We start from the raw sequence: 26,508 nt of genomic DNA, 5'->3' as shown, positions 1-26,508 counted from the left end.
ATGTGATCTCATGCGTATGTAATTTGAAATCTTTGATCAGAGTATGGTGGTAATTATGAAAGGGGTTTCATATATTATTTCATCGATGCAACTACGACATGACACATTGTATCGATTCTTTGACAACTCTGATATACCAATAGTTGTCTAATCAGTCGGGATATATGATTTGAAGGGACCGTATTGTACGCTAACCATAATTGAATGATTCTAGCAGGCGCTGATACCTAGGGAATCATGTAAGCGATGCTGTTAGGCGTTTAACATGATTGGTTGGGTACTATCAGACTTGAGTTCTGACGTTCTTATTATCAAGGAGTTGATAAGTAAGAATGGAGCAACTGGAGTATGCTCATATAAGGACATGTTTAGTCCCAAATCACATTGAGATGTGAACCCACGGCTAGTTGTATCATTGAACCATTGAGGGTCACACAAGTGCTAATTTTCTAGATCCCGTTGAGAAGTAAAATAGTTCAATGTGTTGAACGGCTTATAAAGGAGTTTATAAGCGCAAATAAAAATAGAAGTATGACTTCTATAAGGAGAATGTAACTTTTAATTTGAGGAAGTGTTCCTAAATTAAAAGTTGGCCAAACAAATAATGTATTTGAAAATTGTTATTTTCATAAACATTGTTATGGACTTAATTAAATTAATTCAAGTGTTGAATTAATTAAATACTAGTGGACCTAGTAGAGTCCAAATAATTAAATTAATTCAAGTGTTAAATTAATTAAATAACATTGGGCCTTGTAGAGCCCAATTAGAAATAATTATTCAACTAGTGGGCTTGAGTAAAATCAAGTAAGGTTTAATTGGTCTCAAATTTGTTTGAGACAATTAAATTAAAGTTCATGGGCTTTGTAAATGTTACATGGCCAAATAAAATGTGCTTGGGGAGGTGAAGAGTTGTGAGACAACTTTTTCAACAACCAAGAAAATTTTCTCTCCCCTTCATTCCATGAATAGTGCCGAAAATTTGAGCAAATTTTTCTCTTATTCCCTCCTTCATTTTGCTTCTTCAATTGTTGAAGATTGCACTCTCTTATCAAAAAAAATATCCTCTAATTTTTCTAGTGAAAAATTACAGGGGATCTACCTTATTAGTGGTGGACCTAATTTTGAAGAAAGGAGTCCGTTTTGAGCAAGGAGTGGTGTTGGAAGCTTGTAGATTGTCTACCTTCAAGAGCCAAGTTGTTTGCAACTTGGTTGCAGCCAAAAACATCAATCCTTGTGATTGATAGGTGCATTTCTTAAGCACTCTATATATGATATTTTGTGTTTTATTTTATTTTCTACACATCTTAGTGTTTAGGGTGCTCGGTTTTTGCTAGAAAAATAATTTTGAAACTTCCGTTGCGCAAGCGGGCACCTTAAACGATCTCCTTTCATGTCCATGGGGGTGGGCACTAGGCTACACCATGAAAATATGATCGTCGGGGATCCATCGGAGGCCTTCTCCCATAGATGGGCTCCCTCAGGGGCCTTTTCCCATAGACGGGCTCCTTCTGGGGCCTTTTCCCATAAATGAGCTCCCTCTGGGCCTTTTGCTCTCACGACATCTCCAGAAAATCGTATATCATTTGTCACCGTCAATTCATATCCCTCAAAATATTTTTCTTTTTATTTTAAAATCATAAAATATCAAAGCTTTCCAAAAATAGCATTTTAGACACTGAAAATTGCACAGCTATTAGCATAAATCATAAAATATCCAAAAATAATAAAATATCATATTTTCATAAAAATCATCATTTTAAATCATAAAATATCATTCAACATGCATTATGATTCTTCGGGACGCTGCCAAGCTTTTACGTATTTTCCTAAGTGTAAAATTACGGTTTTTCCCGAGACGTAAAAATTCTCGATTTTATTTTTTTCTCACTTTTAATGACACTGTCTTATCTCAAATAATTATTTAAGCTAAAATAAATTTTTTTCGTAATTTTATCACACTTAAATCTAGGCTTTTCAATTCATTCTTTAATTAACGTTTCTTGAAGCGTTTAAATTCCGCAAAAATTCAAAACTCCATATTTTCATCCCAATTTTTAAAAATAAAATTTTAATTACCTAAACTACCCTTGTGAGCCATGAACCACACCCATGGACCCATGGTTCCAATTTTATTCTTTTAAATTCTAAATATGACCCTCAACCGAACAACCCGAGCCATCTCTCAAATTACTCGAGCCATGGTCAAGCCACATCGGGCCAAACCCGAGTCAACCCACCTAGGCACCCTACTGACCACCCTTGACTCATGGAACCTAACCCTAGCTCGCTCACCAGCCTTGCAACCGAGCTTCCAAATCTGCTCATGGCTTGAACTCACGCCTGTACACTCCTAGTGACACTAGGACTCTTCCAGACGAGCCACCACCGAGCCCACTTGACCCTAACCATCCCTGGACCATGCCCAAACCCAACCAGGCCCAGCCCAGCCACTTGAACCCTTGCAGCAAACCGCTTGAATCTGGAGATAGCAGCCGCGCATGCTTGCTCTCCAAGGTGCGCGAGTTGCTTCATCCAAGTTTTGATCGAGCCAGCAGCGACCCAAGCCACTCCAGCCCTTGCCGCAACCATGGACCACCTTACTTAGACACTAAAGGACCCAACGTGAGCCTCCCAGCCCTAGCCGCAAGCCCCCTTGGCTGCTGCCAACCCCACCAGTGCATGCGAGGAGTCCGTGCACTACGAGACTCCTCCAAAGCTGCGACAAAGGAGTCCTAGCCATGACATGACCCTTCCCGAGCCTAACCCACATCCAGACCAGGCCACAACTCAAGCCCTAGCCAAGCCGTGAGTCCCCATGCAAGCCATCGAGCCACATGACTCTTGTACAACCACAAAAACCCACGGTTCCAAACCTCTCTTGTATCCCACGATTCCATCTTGTTTTCTCTATTATTTTATCATGTTTTGTCCATAATTCAATCATAGAACATCCTACTTTGGCAGCGTACTCGTTGGATTCAAAGAGTTTTTCATAAAAGCGTAAAATTTTTAAAACTTTGAAAAATACGTATCCTACCGTAAAATAATCGAACACAAATATTTTTCATTCATAATCAATTAAACACACATATAATGATTTGTATGATGTTTTAAAAAAGTTTAGAGAACGTGCCTTTGCGTTTATAATGCTCGAATAAACGATTGTTGGCGAGGATGTGACGTTGGACGACCGGACGACGAAGAACACAAGCCTTCATTCTCTTCATAATTTTAAAAAATTGTAGGTGTGTGCATTGTGTGATTTTTTGGCTACTGGTGGCGTGGAATAATGTGTTAAAGAGACCTAGGTAGCATATTTATAGATTTAAACAACATGCTAATGAGCTTGAGTTTTGGGCTTGCAAGTTTAAGGATAATTAGGCCTACTTTAAATAATTAAACTGGGCCCGATAACACTTAATTAATTAAATAATAAAATATTATAAAATTTTTTTCCAAAAAATAATATTTTTGATCTTTTAAAACTCTTTGTTTGCCCAAAACCGGCTTTCCGGGAAAAATCGAGCTCGACTCGTAAAATAATTTGAACTCCAACATTTTTAGAAAAATTAAATCATTTTTAATCAAATTAGGAAGCTTTGCCAATATTTAAAAAATAAATATTCTTCTCTTGTTCGTCTCCGGTCTCCTTTCTCCTGCCTGTTATCAAATATTCGGATAAAATTCTCGAATTTCATGTAAACATGTCACATTATCATTTATGCAATCATAAATTTAATCATATAATAAATACATGCTAGCATTTAAAATCAATCAATTAAGACAATTAAGCAATTCAAATAATTTGCATGCATGTGGTTTACGTTGGTTGGTTTTTCGGACGTTGCTAATCTACACCCCCCCCCCCCTTTTAAAAGAATTTCGACCTCGAAATTTTCCTTGTCTTGATAGAAGAACAACTTTGAATTCCTCATCCACCTCAAACTTAACTCTCAAATCTCGAAGTTGTACTACTAACCCAATGTTGACTCCTAAATCCAGCTCAAGTAGAACATGTAGCCTATTCTCTTATAAAATCCTCATTATCCCATTCAATTCACATAAAACAATTTTAACATTTCATGCAATAAAAGCATCGAAAAAAATGTTAAACAGCTAGGTTACCTAGAAATCAGTGTAGTGCCGGCTCTGCCTCAGCCTCCTCAGCTTCCATTACATAGACCCTTCCAGGAGTGGGTTGCTTGAGATTTGGGCAATCCACAAGCTTGTGTCCCAATTCTCCGCACTTGTATGTGCCCCACATGTACTTTCCATTGTGTGGACGATTGCACTCCTTGCACATTGGTTTCTCATCAGCCATCGAAATATTCCCTCTAGGTGGTTGCCCTTGTGGTTTTGGTGGTTCTGGTCGCTTAGGTGATCCCACATAAGGATTCTTATTACTCTGACTAGTTTGCTGAGCACGGTTCCTCTTTTGCTTCATCTCCCAATAAATGTCTTTGAGTGACTACTCAGTTCTAAAAGCTTTGGCAACGACAATAGTATAATTAGTACGATTGCACTCCTTGCACATTGGTTTCTCATCAGCCATCGAAATATTCCCTCTAGGTGGTTGCCCTTGTGGTTTTGGTGGTTCTGGTCGCTTAGGTGATCCCACATAAGGATTCTTATTACTCTGACTAGTTTGCTGAGCACGGTTCCTCTTTTGCTTCATCACATCACGACGGATAGTCGACCTCAAACCATCTAGGAAGTGTCCTAATTTTTCAGCAGAATCATTAGCAATCAAGGGCACAAAGTGACAGCCCCTATCAAAATTCTGCACAAACTCGGCAACAGACCAATCCCTCTGACGGAGACTCATAAACTCTCTCTTCAGCCTAGAACGGACATCAGATGTGAAGTACTTGTAAATGAAGACCCTCTTGAACTTCTCCCATGTCAATGTCGCTATGTTCACTCCTCGCTCCGCTCCCTCCCACCATAAGGAAGCGTCGCCCTTCAGCAGATAGGTAGTGCAACGAACTTGATCAGCGTCCGCCATATCAATATAACAAAAGATAACCTCCAAAGATCGAATCAATCCCTCAGCAACGAATGGATCAGTAGTGTCATGAAAATCCTCGGGGTTCATCTTCCTAAAACGCTCATAAGCAGCCTCTGGTCTAACCCTCGCACTATTTCCTACATGTTGCTAAAAAAAGGGCCATACCGGCTAGTAAACATGCACTAGCATCTTGATTAGGTGGAGGCTGTGGAATCTCCTCCTCATGTCTATCCTCATCATTCCTACGCAAAATCCTTCTAGGAGGCATCTCTGTATACGTCGTCCAAACCACGTAACCAACATGCATTTAAAATTTTTAATGCAGCATGCAATATGCAACTAACATTTATATCATGTATCATAAAAGCATTTTAAAAAAATTTTAGCATATAAAATATAAAGCAGTAAAAACTCACATATTTGAGGCATGACTTATTGAGTTCTCGAAGTGACAGTACACAACCCTTTAAGGAACCTTGGCTCTGATACCAACTGAAACAACCTCGACTTCTTTTTTATTTTTAAAATCATAAACTCGAAAATAATAAATAAAATAACTTAACATTTTCGAAAATCATAATAATTTAACATTTAAATCTCGAGTATATCTAAATGTTCCTAAATAATCGATTAATCAAAAATCCTACATCGAATTTTAAAAGAACTACTGACATAAAATTAAAGCATAAAAATATCTCTAATAAAATCATTAACATAAATATTTAAATCTTTTATCTAACAAGTTAGTGCGGAAACATAAAGGTCCCTCGTGTACAGCTACACTCGATCCACTCAATCAAGAAGAACGATCGAAACAGATCTAAAATATTCAAACTATCGGTTGCTCATAACTGAAGATTAGTACGCAGATTTTCAAAGACAACTGGACTGGCAAACTGAACCACACAGACAACCGATTGATCAGTTGGAACTGATCAGTTACTACAAATAGTTGTAAGCTTATCAGCTACATCCTATCAGTTGATCTTTCAGCTGTACACGTCATCAGTTAAGGAAAAGGACGTTCAACCGACAACTATACAAAAGCTGATTGCAACAAGTAGTGGGATTGCAAAAGCTGCAGCATACGAATGTTGAAGAATGTTGACATGGCGAACAATGGATATAAATTTTCAAATCATTTTCAATATTACCGTTGGAGGCAAAGCCTATAAATAGCAGAGAAGAGCAGCTGAGACATATATCTGAATCAACCCGATCGATATACTATTATATCAACTGAGCTGTTACTCTACTGAAATCTTTGCAAATTTCAAAGCTCACACTTATTTTACACATTCATAGCATTAAATGCTATATTTCGAGTTTACAAGCACAAACTGTCATTATTGTAATACTTGATCTTGAAGAGATCAGTTGTGCTAAATTATTTCAGTCCAATTGAGTACTGTTAACTGATTTTTAACTAAGAGTTTCAGTTTGGCATTGTTAAGTCCAAAACTGAAGTGGGTCTGTACAACTCTTTGTATCAATCAAAGTCTTTTAGTGAATATCCTATTTTTGTGATACAAGGGGTGACATAGGAGTGTTTGAAATCTTCAAACATCCATAAATTCTTGTGTCCTCTAATTTCAGTTTTATTCTATCTATCAGTCAGTTTATTTCAGCATTTTTATTGTTAACTGATTGATATCGACTTACAAGATTTCCGAGTATCAGTTTATCACTAAACTGACTCATAAATCGAGAAATGGTTGTGAAAATTGTTAGTGTTTATTCAATCCCCCTTTTAAACATCTGTCACCTTCACCCAATCCTATCAAGTGGTATAAGAGCAGTTGAATCTTGTTCCTGAATATTCCAATATACAAAATGATTGCTGTAATGCCCCGAAAATTTAAAGGTCCACGCGAACCACATGCATTTGAATTATTTAATTCTCCTGTATTTTAATTAAATGTTTTAATTGCATGAATTAATTTTGTTGTGCATATTTACATGTTTAAAATATATTTTTCTACATGATTGCATTAAAATGTATTTTTAAAGGTTATTCAAGTGACGATCGAGGAACGGGGACCGAAGGCTGAAAAATGCAAAATGTTTTTATTAAATAATTTTTTTTAATTATTTAAATTAAGGGTGATGCTTTTTTATTATTTTTTTGAAAATAAGGGGTTTTGAGGTGGTTTTATACGCCGAGACGTAATTTTTATCGGTGTCGGTTTTTTTCAACAAAAATACGAACTTTTTAGCAACCCGGCTAATAAATTCACAAACTTTATTAAGAAAATCTGTTTTAAATATATAAGTTAAATACTAATGGGCTTAGTGGGCTTAATTAAATTTATTAATGGGCCTAAGCTTTGTTATTGGATTAATTAGGTCTATAATATATTAAACAACCCTCCCCCACTCTCATAACTCACGCCCCACACCCCAATAATTATTAAACTCTCCCCCTCAAACACAAATACACGACACACACCTTCAGCAATTGAAAGAAAATTCGTTAGCTTCGAGGGAGTTTCAAGCCTTGGTTGTTCGTCGCCGTTCTTCGCAATCGTCAATGTTTATTCGTGCGCAAAGGCACGCCATACATCTCCTTTTCTCATCCACCATATCATATTATTGTATGAATTATTGTATGCATGAAGAACATGAAATATCTTTCATAATTTTCGGTATATTGCATGTATACATTAAGAAACATGATTTTCGAACCCAATAATGTGTATATTGTTTGGTTAAGGGGCTGCCATGACATAAGGTAGGATCAAGTGGGGTTTACACATGTGTTAGAGTCACACACACTCACCCTAAACACCACAAAAAAATTGGCAGAAGCAAACCCATCACAGGAACATGAAACTAGCTGTCATGAGGGAAAGGGGTGCGGGTTTGGTACCCCACGGCTGGGCAAGGGCTGGATTCTGTCTAGAGGCTAGCTAGGGTCATGGGGGGAGTCTAGGGAAGAGTCCTAATCACGCTAGGACTCGAGTCAGGAGGGCTGGGGAGGGGTCCTAGCAAGCTAGGACTCCCACCCGAGAAGCACAAGGAAAAGCGCAGGTTGTTGCTGTGGTGCAGGGAAGAGAGGGGCTCGGCCAGGGGGTCTGGGCTGGGCTCGGTTAGGTCCTTAGGGTCCTAAGAGGGTGCACAAAGGTCTGGACAGGGGCTGGTGCGGCCTGGCTGGTTGATGGTCGAGAAAGAACATGATGAAAGCATGGACAGAAGGTTATACGAGGATGCTGCTGTGTTCTTCAGTTGGGGGCTGCTCGCGTCCAGGTGTTTGGGTCGGTCTGGGCGTGGTCTAGTCGTGGTCTAGGGAAGGTTAGGGTCAGGTTGGGTCAAGTGTTTAACAGCTGGTAGTGTCCTAGAAGAAGGAGGAGTGCTATTGTGCCAAAACACTACACACGTACACATGCATGTAAATTGGGTGAGTTTCCAGCAAGCTTTTGGTCGGGCCAGGGGTTGTTTTTTGGGCTGGGCTTGGACAGTAGGGTCTCTAGATGGGTTGGCTAGGTTTGGGTTCAAGGCGGCTCGGGCGTGGCTCGAGAAAATTAGGAGATGGCTCGGTGTGTTCGATAAGGTTTAAAAAATGAAAATAATAAAGCTAAAATTAAAACCAAGGGTCCACGGGGGTGGCTCATGACTTGGAAGGGTAGAATAAATCTTAAAAATGCTATGTTAAAAATTTGGGATCAAAATAACGAGTTTTGGATTTATTCGGGATTTAATCGGCGCACGAAACGCTAATTAACGAGTTAATTGAAACACCTAGTTTTAAATTTTATAAAATTATGAAAAATTAGGTTTAAGCTTAAATAATTATTATAAGTCTAAGTTTTTAATTTGGGAATTTTATATTAAGGTTTGGTTTAATTCGAGATTAAAATGCATTAATACGTCACATTTAAAGATTTATTTAAAAGTCCTCGTTTTAGGTTAAATAAAAAAATAGGAAAATTCAGGTAGACTTAAATAATTATTTGGGACATGTTAGAATCAATGGAATTATTAAAAAGTCAAAAACGTGAAATTTTACGTCTAGGGGTAAAACGGTCATTTTACACCTAAAAATTAGTAAACGTCATGGCAGTGTCCTGAATGCTGTTTTATGTGCTAATATGATTATTTTCTATAGTTATGGATGTTTATGAAATGTTTTATGTTAAAATGATAATTTAAATGTTTATGAGATTTTATAGGTAAAATGATATTTTAAATGCTTAAGGAATTTTAGATGGTTATGATTTAATATGTAAAAATGTTATTTTACATGATTTGAGGGTAAAAGGTTATTTTAAATGTTTATGAAATGTTCATGATTAAATTATGATTTTTTTAAATGTCCATGGGATTTTTATAAATTAAGGAAGACATTTAAATGACGTGTTGCATGCTTGGTTTCAAAAACAAAATGTTATGTCATGCATGATTTTTCTAAAGTGATGGGAATGAAAAATGTTGAAGGAAGTGAAGTGATTGTGACTAATTCGTTAATGATAGCGATGTCGTGAGGGTGATGGTCCCAGTGGGAGCCCGACGATCGTGTTTCCATTATTGCGAATATGATGTTATGAAAATATGAGGTTTGAGGTAAGAATGAGAATATCGTGAGGGGAGAAGGCCCCAGAGGGAGCCCATTTATGGGAGAAGGCCCCAGAGGGAGCCCCGACGATCGTATTTCTATTCGATCATGATAGGCCAGGGCCCAGTTGACCGGTGAGAGTGTTGCTGGTGTCCCCCGCCGCCCAGTACTGTGGTTACATGTAGATGGATCCATTGACTTTTGAGGTTTGAGGTAACTCACAATTAACGATCTGAATTCAACAAAGGAAAAAGAAAAAGAAAAGGAAAAATGTTTATGATCATGAAAAAATGTTTTATGTCATGTCATGTTGAGGAAAAAAAAGGAAAATGTTAAGGTTTATGTGATGCCTGTCATGAAAATGTTTATGCTTAAAGTTGATGCATCATTATGAAAATGTTTCTATTTAAAGTTCATGCATCATAAAAGATTTACGAAAATGTTCATGTTTGAAGTTTATGCATCTTCATGAAAACGATATTTTAAGTACAAATATTTTTCACTGTTATATGTTGACTGTATTACGTATTACTTGCTATAGAGATGATGGTGTGTTGAGTCCTTAGACTCACTAGGTGAGATGTATGCAGGTGAGTTTGAGGGAGGACTTGACGGGTGATTTGACTAGACTGAAGGCGCACACAACCCGAGGACCAGCGCTTCTACTTTTTCCGCATTATATTTATAACTCATGATTTATGTTAAAGATTTTAAGACCATTTATTTATGCTTTTTGGAGAGATTTTTGAGAGGTTTAGTATGGGCTATACTTTTCAAATTATTGCTTTTCTAGGTTTGGTAAAACAGTAGACGATTTCATTTTTAATACTATTTCACTTGATTTTTAAAATGCTAGTTGGATGATGTTTTATTTTAAAGGGTAAAATATTTTATAAAAAAATTTTCAGGAGGTTTATGTGTACGGCCGAAAATTGAGTGTTTTAAAAAAAAAAATTTCTAGTACTTTTAAAGCAATAAATAGGGCAGACGTTTCAGTTGTTATCAGAGCAAAGGTCCTGTAAAGGGTTGTGCCACCATTAGCGCCAGAAAGATCAGTCGTCAAGCCTCAAATTTGTAAGTTTACATGCTTTATATGATTTTATGATGTTACCTGCATAAGTACATGGCTTATATGTTCACGTCACATATTTAATAGCCTTATGATGATAAATGTTTTATATGCTCTAGAATTTTTATACGTGATACGATATGAAATAAGAAATTATTTGATTTAAACGCATGTTGGCTTTGTGTTGGAATTTGACTATGTTGATTTTTGGGTTTTAGCATTGACGTTCTATTTTTGGGCTATAGGTTAATCGTGAATATTATGAATGCTTTATGGGACACATAGATTTTCTAAGAAAATATTTATGATTTAAGGTTACTAGTCGAATTAATTTTTGGGAATTAGACGTAAGGAATAATGATTTTAGGATTTGTAACGACTTCGGGAGTAAGAAAATATATAAATTTGGATTTTAAGTTTTGATGAAAGGTAAATTAGGTTATAGCAAATAATTTTGGGTAAATAAGTTTAAATTATCGAAATTTATGTTATGTGAAACCCGTAGAGGAGAATTAAGAATGTTAAGAGTTTATGGGTTAATCGTAGGATTTTTGAAATTAAGGACCAATTAAGATAATTTTTGAGGAAATTAAGAATTGATTTTTGCACTTGTTAAGGAATTTGGGAACTAATTTAGCAATAAGCGGTAATTTGATGGTTTAATTGATAGGAATTTTTTGATGATTTGGGCTAGAAAGAATATTTAGAACCTTGGGATATCTTAGTTAAAATGTTATAAGGAATGTTAATCAAGGGTTTTTAGAATGAATCGATATTAGGCTTGAAAATCTAAGCGTTAGCGGATGCGTTTGGGATTTTAAGATTGAAATACGATAAGTCGACGAATATTTTGGGTATAAAATAAGAAAAGTAATAGACGATAAGTATGGTCATCCATCTTATTATACTGGGAATTGTAAAAAAAAAAAATTGAAATTCGGGGTTATAATAGTATAACACTAAGTCATTATGGGTTTTCTTAAGTTGCAAATTGCAAATAAGGATTTAGAATGAAAATTTAATTGGGATCAAGGAGACGTAAGGACATTCTAGAACTTAAGTTTTATCAGAGTAGCGCAGAGGAAGCATGGATTTTTGGGATACTAGAACTGAATCTAAACTTTGGGTTATTAAGGATAAGCGAATTTCGAGGAATTAAATTCAATTTAAGGGGGGAAGATTGTAACGCCCCGAAAATTTAAAGGTCCACGCGAACCACATGCATTTGAATTATTAAATTCTCCTGTATTTTAATTAAATGTTTTAATTGCATGAATTAATTTTGTTGTGCATATTTACATGTTTAAAATATATTTTTCTACATGATTGCATTAAAATGTATTTTTAAAGGTTATTCAAGTGACGATCGAGGAACGGGGACCGAAGGCTGAAAAATGCAAAATGTTTTTATTAAATAATTTTTTTTAATTATTTAAATTAAGGGTGATGCTTTTTTATTATTTTTTTGAAAATAAGGGGTTTTGAGGTGGTTTTATACGCCGGGACGTAATTTTTATCGGTGTCGGTTTTTTTCAACAAAAATACGAACGTTTTAGCAACCCGGCTAATAAATTCACAAACTTTATTAAGCAAATTTATTTTAATTATTTAAGTTAAATACTAATGGGCTAAGTGGGCTTAATTAAATTTATTAATGGGCCTAAGCTTTGTTATTGGATTAATTAGGTATATAATATATTAAACAACCCTCCCCCACTCTCATAACTCACGCCCCACACCCCAATAATTGATAAACTGTAAGGCCCGAGAATTTAATTACCGTAATCTGAAATGATTTGGGGATAATCGATGTGATTATAGACGTAAAAGATTAGACTGGAAAAGACGAGAAAAGACACGCAAAGTACGTGTGAGGGTGTGCCATTCGCGCACATGCGCGACGTGATGCGCGAGCCATGCGTGAATTGGGCAGAAAACCCCACGCATATGCGCGGCGTGAGGGCGCGCATATGCGCGAGGTGTCCAGTAGCCAAGGAGCTATAACAGAACATTGCGCGCACATGCGCGACGTGAGCCGCGCACATGTGCGAGGTAGGCAGAGAGTTGGGCGCACATGCGCGGGGTGAAGTCGCGCATATGCGCGAGCTGTCAAGATGATGATGCGCCGAGACGTAGGTCTCGCGCATATGCGCGATGATAAAGCGCGCATATGAGCGAGAGGATTGGAACGAATCTTGAGAAAGACACGTATCATTTGCATGAAAGATATATAAATATTGATATTCTTGTTTCTTCCTTCGAGAATTCCAACAAAGAAGCGAGCCAAATTCTCTGAAAATCCCTCAAGCCTCCTCGTATAATAGATTGGTGATCTCGTGTGATCCGTATATCAGAATTTGAATCCGAACGCAGTACCGAGTTCTTAGCAACGACAGCTACAACTGGACGTAAGTTGTACTACGTTTCGATATGTCTTGAAATTATGGTATTGCCAGAATCGGATAGAATTCATATATGTTGTTCTTGCGATATCAGACATTGTATAATCGAAACCGGATCGAAAAACAGATACCGTGTGAAATTGTTATGAATTTTCAGGGGTGATATATTAATATTAGACCGATTTGATATCGAAATTGAGATTATAATATATTATCGTTGGGGTTATGAGTTGTATTGATATCGATTATGCCTCGTGGTATTATATCTGTGATGTTGATATTGCTGGGGTTATTGAGACTGTATTGTTATACCGTCGAAACATCAGTAGATTGATATTGATCAGATTCAGTAGTGACTTCGATTATATCGTGATATCGTCGATATGGATTAGATTGTATCTTGATTAGATATTAATCAGATTATGTTTGATTTGAGTATTGATCAGAATAGATTTTGAATTGAGTTGTATATTGAGATGGTGCCTATGCGATGTTGTATTTCAGATTGATATGGACAGATTTGACTTCGAGACTTCGACTTCATCAGACCGCGAAGACAAATGTATAAATTTATGTTGATGTGAGATTGCACAACTCGAGTCCGATTGACTTGAGTTTCTCAAAATCACATACTTTACTTTATTGCATCGATATTTGAAATTGTATGAGGTTGATACCTTTGATTTATTGATTTATGTATTGAGTCATTAAGCGGATACGCCTAATTGTGATTGAGTAATCTTGTGACAGTAGTGCCGGATAGTGATGGAATCGTTACTGGCACATTGCACATTGTCACATGATAGGATATTGGTGAAAATGCCAAAGCCTGTGACGGTGAGGTCAAGACACCGGACGTTTGGCTATATTGGAGTGGATAGAATTGGAGTTTCTTCTATTACTGGTGTTCGATATGGAAAGAGCCAAAGTCCGTGAATAAGAACATACTACCACCCCGATCGGGAGTGTAGGTGTGTGTATGTTCTTATTCCGATCGGGATCCCTAGATTAGGACTGAGTCGAGTCTGAGTCTGAGAATCACGGAGAGTGATTCATTGCTTGATATGGAATTATGTTCCTGATGATGGTATATGTTTAGAATATAATTTATTCTTGATATTGATTCATATTTAGGATTATAATACATGTGATGAATATTTGATTCATGTTCTGATTTTGATACATGTTATGAATGTTTAATTCATGCTTTTATATTGTTTATATGAAAGGCATGTATACATGATTTATACTGGAAATATAATTCTCATCGGAGTTTTCCGGCTGTTGTCTTGTTTGTATGTGTGCATGACAACAGGTGAGACAGGATCAGGGTCAAGACAAGAAGAGAGAGAGATCATGATTAGAGTGGAGACTACGGACTTGGATTAAAGATAGGGTTGAACACTTGATAATTAGTTGTTAAACCTTAGTTTTTATTGAATGTAGATTGTACATGACTTGTATTTTATTTATATGAATCTGTATATCAGTTAGATTCTATTACGTTCCGCAATTAAAGAATTTTTTTTTAGGACCCAAATTACTTTAATTAATAAATTGATCCTAATGATGATTAAGAATTGAATTAGCGTCCGGGTCCCCACATAAACTCTCCCCCTCAAACACAAATACACGACACACACCTTCAGCAATTGAAAGAAAATTCGTTAGCTTCAAGGGAGTTTCAAGCCTTGGTTGTTCGTCGCCGTTCTTCGCAATCGTCAACGTTTATTCGTGCGTTTAAAATGCAAAGGTACGCCATACATCTCCTTTTCTCATCCATCGTATCATATTATTGTTTGAATTATTGTATGCATGAAGAACATGAAATATCTTTCATAATTTTCGGTATATTGCATGTATACATGAAGAAACATGATTTTCGAACCCAATAATGTGTATATTGTTTGGTTAAGGGGCTGCCATGACATAAGGTAGGATCAAGTGGGGTTTACACATGTGTTAGAGTCACACACACTCACCCTAAACACCACAAAAAAATCGGCAGAAGCAAACCCATCACAGGAACATGAAACTAGCTGTCATGAGGGAAAGGGGTGCGGGTTTGGTACCCCACGGGTGGGCAAGGGCTGGATTCTGTCTAGAGGCTAGCTAGGGTTGTGGGGCGAGTCTAGGGAAGAGTCCTAATCACGCTAGGACTCGAGTCAGGAGGGCTGGGGAGGAGTCCTAGCACAAGGAAAAGCGCAGGTTGTTGCTGTGGTGCAGGGAAGAGAGGGGCTCGGCCAGGGGGTCTGTGCTGGGCTTGGTTAGGTCCTTAGGGTCCTAAGAGGGTGCACAAAGGTCTGGGCAGGGGCTGGTGCGGCCTGGCTGGCTGCTGGTCGAGAAAGAACATGATGAAAGCATGGACAGCAGGTTATACGAGGATGCTGCTGTGTTCTTCAGTTGGGGGCTGCTCGCGTCCAGGGTTTTGGGTCGGTCTGGGCGTGGTCTAGTCGTGGTCTAGGGAAGGGTAGGGTCAGGTTGGGTCAAGTGTTTAACAGCTGGTAGTGTCCTAGAAGGAGGAGGAGTCCTATTGTACCAAAACACTACACACGTACACATGCATGTAAATTGGGTGAGATTCCAGCAAGCTTTTGGTCGGGCCAGGGGTTGTTTTTCGGGCTGGGCTTGGACAGTAGGGTCCCTAGATGGGTTGGCTAGGTTTTGGTTCAAGGCGGCTCGGGCGTGGCTCGAGAAAATTAGGAGATGGCTCGGTGTGTTCGATAAGGTGTCAAAAATGAAAATAATAAAGCTAAAATTAAAACCAAGGGTCCACGGGGGTGGCTCATGACTTGGAAGGGTAGAATAAATCTTAAAAATGTTATGTTAAAAATTTGGGATCAAAATAACGAGTTTTGGATTTATTCGGGATTTAATCGGCGCACGAAACGCTAATTAACGAGTTAATTGAAACGCCTAGTTTTATGCTTTATAAAATTATGAAAAATTAGGTTTAAGCTTAAATAATTATTATAAGTCTAAGTTTTTAATTTGGGAATTTTATATTAAGGTTTGGTTTAATTCGAGATTAAAATGCATTAATACGTCACATTTAAAGATTTATTTAAAAGTCCTCGTTTTAAGCTAAATAAAAAAATAGAAAAATTCAGGTAGGCTTAAATAATTATTTGGGACATGTTAGAATCAATGGAATTAAGAAAAAGTCAAAAACGTGAAATTTTACGTCTAGGGGTAAAACGATCATTTTACACCTAAAAATTAGTAAACGTCATGGCAGTGCCCTGAATGCTGTTTTATGTGCTAATATGATTATTTTCTATAGTTGTGGATGTTTATGGAATTTTTTATGTTAAAATAATATTTTAAATGTTTATGAGATTTTATATGTAAAATGATATTTTAAATGCTTAAAGAATTTTAGATGGTTATGATTTAATATGTAAAAATGTTATTTTACATGCTTTGAGGGTAAAATGTCATTTTAAATGTTTATGAAATGTTCATGATTAAATTATGATTTTTTTAAATGTCCATGGGATTTTTATGAATTAAGGAAGACATTTAAAAGACGTGTTGCATGCTTGGTTTCAAAAACAAAATGTTATGTTATGCATGATTTTTCTAAAGTGATGGGAATGAAAAATGTTGAAGGAAGTGAAGTGATTGTGACTAATTCGTTAATGATGGCGATATCATGAGGGTGATGGTCCCAGTGGGAGCCCGACGATCGTGTTTCCATTATTGCGAATATGAGGTTATGGGGATATGAGGTTTGAGGTAAGAATGAGAATATCGTGAGGGGAGAAGGCCCCAGAGGGAGCCCCGACGATCGTATTTCTATTCGATCATGATAGGCCAGGGCCCAGTTGACCGCTGAGACTGTTGTTGGTGTCCCCCGCCGCCCAGTACTGTGGTTACATGTAGATGGATCCATTGACTTTTGAGGTTTGAGGAAAGTCACAATTAACGATCTGAATTCAACAAAGGAAAAAGAAAAGGAAAAGGAAAAATGTTTATGATCATGAAAAAATGTTTTATGTCATGTCATGTCGAGGAAAAAAGGAAAATGTTAAGGTTTATGTGATGCCTGTCATGAAAATGTTTATGCTTAAAGTTGATGCATCATTATGAAAATGTTTCTATTTAAAGTTCATGCATCATAAAAGAGTTACGAAAATGTTCATGTTTGAAGTTTATGCATCTTCATGAAAACGATATTTTAAGTACAAATATTTTTCACTGTTATATGTTGACTGTATTATGTATTACTTGCTATAGAGATGATGGTGTGTTGAGTCTTTAGACTCACTAGGTGAGATGGATGCATGTGAGTTTGAGGGAGGACTTGACGGGTGATTTGACTGAACTGAAGGCGCACAAAACCCGAGGACCAGCGCTTCTACTTTTTCCGCATTATATTTATAACTCATGATTTATGTTAAAGATTTTAAGACCATTTATTTATGTTTTTTGGAGAGATTTTTGAGAGGTTTAATATGGGCTATACTTTTCGAATTATTGCTTTTCTAGGTTTGGTAAAACAGTAGACGATTTCATTTTTAATACTATTTCACTTGATTTTTAAAATGCTAGTTGGATGATGTTTTATTTTAAAGGGTAAAATATTTTATAAAAATATTTTCAGGAGGTTTATGTGTATGACCGAAAATTGAGTGTTTTAAAAAAAAAATTCTAGTACTTTTAAAGCAATAAAAAGGGCAGACGTTTCAATTACCATGTCTTCATTCAACAAAATTCCAATGTTCTCCAGAGAGAATTTTGTTGAGTGGATCTAGCTGCACAAGACGATGACATGTGGTACGTTATTAAAGACGAACCCATTAAAATATTAAAGGCAAACACTGCTGTTGTCATAACTGATGGGGCACCACACCGAATTGAAATACCCCGAGATGAATGGATAGCTGAAGACAAGAGAAAAGCCAACTTGGACAACATGGCTAAAAACATTTTGTACAAAACACTGGATAAAGTAACTTTCAGCAAAATAAAAATATGCAAAACTGCTAATGAAATCTGGGAGAAACTGACTTAGCTCTGCGAAGGCAATGAGCAAACCAAGGATAATAAACTATCTGTTGCTGTTCAAAAATTCAACTATATCAAGATGAAGATTGGAGAATCCATGTACGAATATGATGAAAGAATCAGTTGCATAGTAAAGGAACTGAATGCACTCGGAAAGGTATATTCAAATAAAGAAGTAGCACTGAAAGTATCAAAGGTCTTCCCAAGGAATGAGATTTTAATACCATGGCAATGCGAAAATCAAAGGACCTGAACAAGGTGGAACTTCATGATTTATTTGCTGATTTAAAAACATACGAGTTTGAGTTCCAAACCAGAGAAAGGGAACCTTCTACACCAGCTGCTACAACTGCTCTAACTGCTATCAAACTGGAACCAACTAGTTCAGTTGACAAATCTATTGATCAGTTAAGTAATGACGCTATGTCATTATTTGTCAAAAAGTTTGGAGGATTTGCGAGAAGAAATCAAGGAAACTTTCAAAGACAATATCAAAGAAATAACTCCAAGGAGGAACCTAATGCTTGCTACAACTGTGGCAAAGATGGTCACTTTATTGCTGACTGCCCTAAGCCAAAGAAGGACAGTCGAGGCTCAACTGAAAAGGGAAAGAAATCTTATGAGCATAAGAGAAGAACTAAGGATGATAATAAAACATACAGAAAGAAACATGAGATGCTTCTACTAGAGGAAAACAAGTCCAAATGGACAAAATTTGACAGTGATGATTCAGAACCTGAGAGCTTGAGCTGCTCCAATGATGATGATGAGGAGGTCAAGTGTCTGATGGCTGATGACACAGAACTGGAGTCAACCAGTCAACAGGTATTCGACTTTAGTTCAACTGATTTCACACGAGATGAACTTATTTCTACACTTCATGACACGGTCAATAAGTATCACAAGCTTGCCTTATTTTTTGAGAAGGCCAGAGCAAAGCAAACTGATCCCAAAGACGATTTGTAACGCACCGAAATTTTTACTAAAAATTTGCGGAAAAATAAAAACAATTCTTAAATAAAAGGCGAATCTTCAAAATTCGATAAAATAAACTGTTCATCCCCAAATATTGTTGCAACAAAAGATCTCAAATGAAGTTTACTAAAAGTACTTGTTTAAAACTCATAATCGATAACATGAAATCAGAGTATTTTGGACAGTTCATAAACTCTTAAAAACTGGGCGGTCCTTGGGTCTAGCCTCCTTCTCAGTCCAAATCAGCTCCTTGGTCCCCACCTCCCGTCTCCTCAAATGCATCCTCACCTGCATCGATCAAGTCTAGTGAGTCTAAAGACTCAACACGTATAAACTGGAAGTAGCGAGTAATATGTAATAAAATTACATGCGACTTTAAAATAGATCATACATACCGGAACTTTAACATGCGTACAAGAGCTTGAACTTACATACATACATAGACATGCCATAACGTGAAACTTTTCTTAAACATGCTTGCATACTTGTACATACATAAACAAACATAAACTTCATCATTTTGCATAGACGCATGTTTCAAAGAAAGTGACCCATACATAAATACGCCTGATCAGACTAAATCACAGTACTGGATTGACAGGGAAGATCCACTGCCACATACATGAGATCCCCGTTCATGCTTTAATGGGTGGATTGGTCCCCGTTCATGATTTAACGCTTTCCAATCCTGATCTAAATCCGTTCATGCTTTAACGGGGTGGATTGGTCCCTGGTCATGCTTTACCGTTTTTCAATCCCATACATAATTGGTCACAAGACATTTAGCATACCTTAAAAACTTGAAATATTTTCTTTGCACGTAAAATATACTTACTTGGCGTTGAGAGATTCGTTGGATCTCGCTTGGGGCCGCTGCTGCACAAATTAACATGAGTTTGAAATACTTAACTTGCATAACTTAGACTTAGGTACTCAAGCTCACCACCGAAGTGAATAAGTAGCTTATGACATTCTAGTTCCCTCGGGACTTGACCTCTTTGAATCATCGTACTAACCATTATCTTGAACCACAAAACAAAACTTGATGTGAAGTTTAACTTTTTTTCCCAAAATATGAAGTAAACAGACCCCGTGCCCGGGTCCGTGTATGGGTCCTTGTAGGTTCGCAAAAGAAATGCTCGAAAAGAAATAAGGACAGGACCCCGTGCTAGGGTCCGTCTAGGGGTCCTTGTAGGCTTGCAAATTTGACACTTCAAATGAAACAAAGGCATGACCCCGTGCCAGGGTCCGTGCAGGCTCGGTACGCGTGAACCAACAAAAATTCATATACTCAAGGCTTATTTCTCCTAACTCGATCATCCCGACCATGAATCGACACCTCGAGACCCATCCTAGAATACTATAACCTTGAATCCAAACCGGTACAACCACACCAAAACAACGACATCCACCCTACGACACAATACAACTCAAAAACACGAAAATTGACCCCAAATCATTTCCTATGGCTTCTAATGAATTCTAGTGCCTATCGACAATAACCGGCATACCAAATACCAACCCAAAATCATTACAGATATACCTAAACGCAGCAGCGATCACCCGTCGATCCCCAATGAAGCCTGCAACCATAAAAGTTCAAGAATGCATCAGTAAAAATTTTTTTCAGAAAACGCAGTTTGAGTAGTCCCACAAAAATGATCATATCTCACTCAAAATCAATCCAAATATTTTGAATTTTATATCAAATCGAAGGTATCAAAAAGTTCTACGTTTTTTACGTTGAAAGATTTCCCAAATTCTTGACTGAAAAATCGCAGTTTTTAAAAGACCAGTAAAAACGAGATTTGAGATCCCAAAAATGGTTTCAAAAGTGATCCAAACATGATTGCTCAAACTTCTACACATCACACATGTATTTTCTCCCATAAAAACATCGCAACACATAATATGACCTGATCGACGCAGGAAAAAAAGAATATACATGCCTTTTGATAAATGAAAATACAGAAACGACGACTCCGACGTGGAAAGGAAGCGAGGGTTGATCCGGGACGAACGTGGCACGAACTCCTTGAAATAAACTCACAAAAACTTGCAGGGAAATTTTCAGAGAGTGGGGCGGCTGCTCTCTTTCTTTGGAACCTTAGGTTTTTCTCTCAAAATAATAAAAATCTGAATGGAAATATTTGTGTGTGTGGAACGGTTTTGTGTGTGTGTAAGTGTGGGTGTGTGCGTGTTTTTAATAGAAATTAGGGGAATAAAATTTCTTAATTAGTAATCAACAATTAATTTAAAAATACTAACTCTCCCTTAATTATACTAAAATCTCTAAATTTAAAACAACTTGCACAAGTGTCAAAACTTTTAAAAGTTTAAAGATCATAAAATACTACATAAATAATTTGGGTTTTAAAAATGATAAAACCAAATAAATTATTTAAAATGCCTCATCCTTAACTTAAAATAAAATACTACGTTTAAAATTGCCGAACTTGTCGCCGGTCTCTTTTCCTCGATCCCGCATCGAATAATCGCTTGAAATATGAAACTCGATAAAACAATTAACGTGCATTACATAAACATTAAAATAATGCAATTTAATAAATCATGCATCACTAGAAATCATTTTAAATTTAAATAAATGATTTAAAAATTAAATAAATGCATGTGTTTTACGTGTATTGATTTTGGGCTCTACAATTCCTCCCCCACTTATATAAATTTCATCCTCGAAATTAAATCTTACCAAATAACTCTGGGTCGCGGATTCTCATATCTGCCTCGGTCTACTAAGTGGCTTCCTCCATTGCTTGATTCAGCCACCGGACTTTGACCAATTTGGTCACCTTGTTCCGAGGTCCGCGCTCCTGTCTATCTAGGATTTGGACGGGTCTTTCCTCATATAACAGGTCTGGATCAAGCTGTAACGGTTCATAGCTCAACACATGCGAAGGATTTGCTATGTATTTTCTCAGTATCGAGACGTGGAAAACATTGTGTACCCCGGCCAGATTCGGCGGGAGGGCAACACGATAAGCTAGTGTCCCAACTCTGTCAAGAATCTCGAACGGTCCAATAAACCTCAGACTCAGCTTGCCTCTTTTCCCAAATCTCAAAACATCCTTCATAGGTGCTATCTTTATAAAAACGTGCTCACCTATGGCAAACTCGAGATCTCTCATCCTCTTATCATCATAACTCTTTTAGCGACTCTAGGCGGTTTTCATTCTGTCTCGGATCTTGACCACCACATCTGCAGTCTGCTGAACTATCTCCGGATCAAGTTCTGCTCTCTCTCCGACTTCATCCAAATGAATCAGCGATCTGCACTTTCTCCCATACAATGCCTCGTAGGGAGCCATACCAATAGATGCTTGGAAACTGTTGTTGTAGGTAAACTCCACTAGAGGTAGTTTTGATTCCCAACTCCCTTGGAAATCGATTATACAGGCTCGCAATAAATATTCCAAAACCTGAATCACTCGCTCAGAAGCAACTTCGTCCCCATGGCTGCATGTAAGCTCTTCCAGAAGGACGACGTAAACCTCGGGTCCCTGTCGGACACAATAGAAACTGGGATTCCGTGCAAATGGACTATCTTCCTGATATAGAGCTCCGCATACTGCGTCATGGAGAAATTCATCTTCACTGGAAAAAGTGCACTGACTTGGTAAGTCGATCCACTATAATCCAAATAGCATTGAATCCTCTGACTGACTTCGGAAACCCAACTACGAAGTCCATGATGATATTCTCCCATTTCCACTCGAGGATAGGGAGTGGTTTAAGCATCCCTGCCGGCCTCTGATGTTCTGCCTTCACTTGTTGACAATTCAGACATTCAGACACAAATCGACGGATGTCTCTCTTCATCCCTGGCCACCAATACAAAATCTGCAAATCCTCGTACATCTTGGTACCTCCTGGATGAATGGAATACGGAGATGCATGTGCCTCTTTCAAAATATCCTCTCTGATCGAATCTACACTAGGCACCCACATTCTACCTCTGTATCTCGTAATACTATCGGACTCTGTGTAGAGTATACTGCCCTTGGCTTCGTCTTTCAGCCTCCATTTCTGCAACTGCTCATCTGAAGGCTGTCCTCTACGGATTCGGTCTAGTAAATCGGATTTTACTGTCATATTAGATAGTCTGGGAGCTCTGCCCTTGGGATAAATCTCTAACCCAAACCTCTGAATCTCAGACTGAAAAGGTCTCTGTCCTGACAACTGAGTTACGACTGCAACCTTCCTGCTCAAGGCATCTGCCACCACATTAGCTGTGGGGACCCGGACGCTAATCATATTCTTAATCATCATTGGGACAATTTAATCAATTATAATAAACAGGGTCTAATTTTTTTTAATATACAGTATTAAATGCGGAACGTAATGGAATTCAATCTAATATACATATCAGTATAACAGTACAGTTTTGTACAATAAACATCAACTCAAACTAAGGCTCAACAACTAATGTCAAGTGCTGAATCCTATCTATAGCAACGTCAAAGTCCGTAGTCTCCACTCTAATCATGATCTCTCGTCATCTCCTCGACCCTGATCCTCTCTCCCCTGTTGTCATGCACACATACAAACACGACAACAGCCGGATAACTCCGGTGAGATATATATCCCAGTATAAATCAACGAACATGCAATCATATAACAATGTAAGAGAATGTAACAAATATCAGTGGCATGTATCAAATCTGAAACATAATCAATATGAAATCGTAAATCATACTCGTGACTCCACGGCTCAGACTAGACTCAATCCTAGTCTAGGGATCCCGGTTTCAAGACGTTGGCATTCCTATATCAAACATCAGTAATAGAAGAAACTCCAATTCTATCCACTTCGATATAACCAAACGTCCGATGTCTTGACCTATCCGTCACAGACTGTGGCACTATCGCCAATCAACTATCTTGTGACAACGTGCCATGTGCTAGTGACGATTCCATCACTATCGGCACTTATGTCACAAGATCACTCGTCTACTACATGCTTCTATAAATCAATAGAACAAGCATAATAATTCAAATCATTGCAATTAATAACAATAAGTATGTGATTTAGGGAAACTCAAGTATATCCTACTCGAGTTGTTTTCCCAGTACCACATTGACTTATACCTTTCCTTTATTGCAGTTATGATGTCGTTCCTGTCTGGAATTCGAAGTCTGTCAACCCTCAATCTTGCAATGACATATTGATAGTATCATATCAATATACTGCTCAAATCAATACTAATCCGATCAATCTGGATTTAACTCAAAACCAACGGCATAACGGAAGAATCCTGATATCCCCGTCAATACCATATCAACATATAATAATTACAATCCATAACCATTATCCAATACAATCGGTAATCAATCAACAATCCAAATCTGTCCAATATCAATCAATATACTCTGGAAAACCATAACAATTCCATAATCAATCTATTTCTCAATCTGACTTCGATTCTACGATGTCTAACATATCAAAAACATCATATATGAATCATATCTGATTCTGACAATATCTTAATTCCAAGACATATCAAAACTTAATAAAACTTACGTCCAGTTGTAGCCTGCGTCGATAGAAACACAGTGCCAAAGTCGGATTGAAAATATAACGGACGGATCGAAATATAAAGGCGTAAGGATTTCTGGCAAACTTTCCTCGGCCTTCTCTCATTTTCTGAATTGTTCATGCCAAATTTCGACTTTGATATATTTATATATCATGCATGTGAAGGCTAGGTGGCTGCTTCTAGGTGTAGCACGTCTCGCGCATATGCGCGACATCACTCGGCGCATATGCGCGAGACACTATGTCTCGGCGCATAGCATGCACAGCGCCTCGCGCATATGCGCGCCCTCAATCGGCGCATATGCGCGAGGTCCTTCGAAATTATTCACAACTCTCGGGTACCCTCGCGCACATGCGCGGATTCCTGTCGCGCATATGCACGAGGTTCTCTGCCCACTCCGCGCATATGCGCCCGGCATGAACGCGCATATGCGCGAGGCTCCATCCTCACACATAATTCAAGTCTCCTTTCCGCCTATCCCGGCCTAATCCGTTCCATCTATAATCACATCAATTAATCAACAATTCATTTCAGATTAATAACGTAGCAATCCCGGGCATTACTTTTCTCCCCACCTAAGATATGATTTCTTCCCCGAAATCACCGGCAATCAATCATATCAATAAGAAGGAATGTATAATAGAAGCTGAATAAAATACTTACATCAATGAAATAATTCTGGGAATCTCTGTCTCATGTCTGACTCCGTCTCCAAGGTAGCTTCTTCGACACCGTGACGACTCCACTGCACTTTCACAAGAGGAATTGTCTTCGTTCTGAGCTGCTTTTCCTTTCGATCAAGAATCTGAATCGGCTTTTCGAAGTAGCTTAATGTCTCATCAAGCTCGGCCTTGTCTGGCTGCATAATGTGTGAAGCATTAGGCAGGTATTTCCGTAGTAACGATACATGAAAGAAATCATGTATCCCAGATAAAGAAGGCGGCAATGCGAGTCAATAGGCACGATCTCCTATCTTCTCGAGAATCTCGTACGGCCCAATAAATCGCGGAGACAACTTTCCTTTCTTGCCAAATCTGACAACTCCCCTGAAAGGTGAAATCTTCAGGAATACTCGGTCTCCTGCCTCAAATACCAACGGTCGTCGTCTGATATTGGCATATTTGGCCTGTCTATCTTGAGCTGCCTTCATTATTTTCTGAATCAGCTTCACTTTTTCCGTCATATCTCTAATCATATCAGGCCCAATCTCAGGAATCTCAGAGATATCATCCCAATATAAAGGAGATCTGCATTTCTTTCCGTACAACACTTCGAATGGATCCATCTCAATACTCGTCTGATAGCTATTGTTGTACGAAAACTCACAAAGAGGCAATGCATCTAGCCAATTAGTGCTAAAATAAAGCACTACAGCTCTCAGCATATCCTCCAGTGTCTGGATCGTCCGCTCTGACTGTCCGTCAGTCTGTGGATGATATGCGGTACTCAGATGCAACTTCATACCTAGAGTGTAATGCCCGAGATTTTAGCTTAATACTTTTGAGTTATCATGTATTATGAATAAGGGAATGGAAGAAAAGACACGGAGAAGCGACATTGCAATTTGAGTTTAGTTGCAAAGTATAGTGTTGGAGTAGAAAGACCAGTGCACCCGCGCTTTAAAAGCTACCGCACCGCCGGTGTTGGGACAGTGAGGGCAGCGCACCCGCGGTAAAATAGCCAGCGCACCCACGGTCGTTCTTCTGAAATTTTGGAAGGGATACAGTACGTTCACCGCACCCGCGGTCGAATGGTTAGCGCACCCGCGGCGCGACGTGCAGAATGAAAAATAAGCCACATGTCTTCCCCATGAATTTAACATGTACTCACCTTCATTTCCTCACTTTACAGCCAGGATCACCGAGAGAAACATTCAGAAATCCTCAAAGTTTTATCATTGCTTAAATTTTGAATTGTGAATGATCCGGCCGTCC

The sequence above is a fragment of the Primulina tabacum genome, chromosome 14 (genome assembly GCF_025594145.1).
Source record: "Primulina tabacum isolate GXHZ01 chromosome 14, ASM2559414v2, whole genome shotgun sequence".
Classification (NCBI taxonomy): domain Eukaryota; kingdom Viridiplantae; phylum Streptophyta; class Magnoliopsida; order Lamiales; family Gesneriaceae; genus Primulina; species Primulina tabacum.
This window is presented reverse-complemented; position numbering follows the sequence as displayed.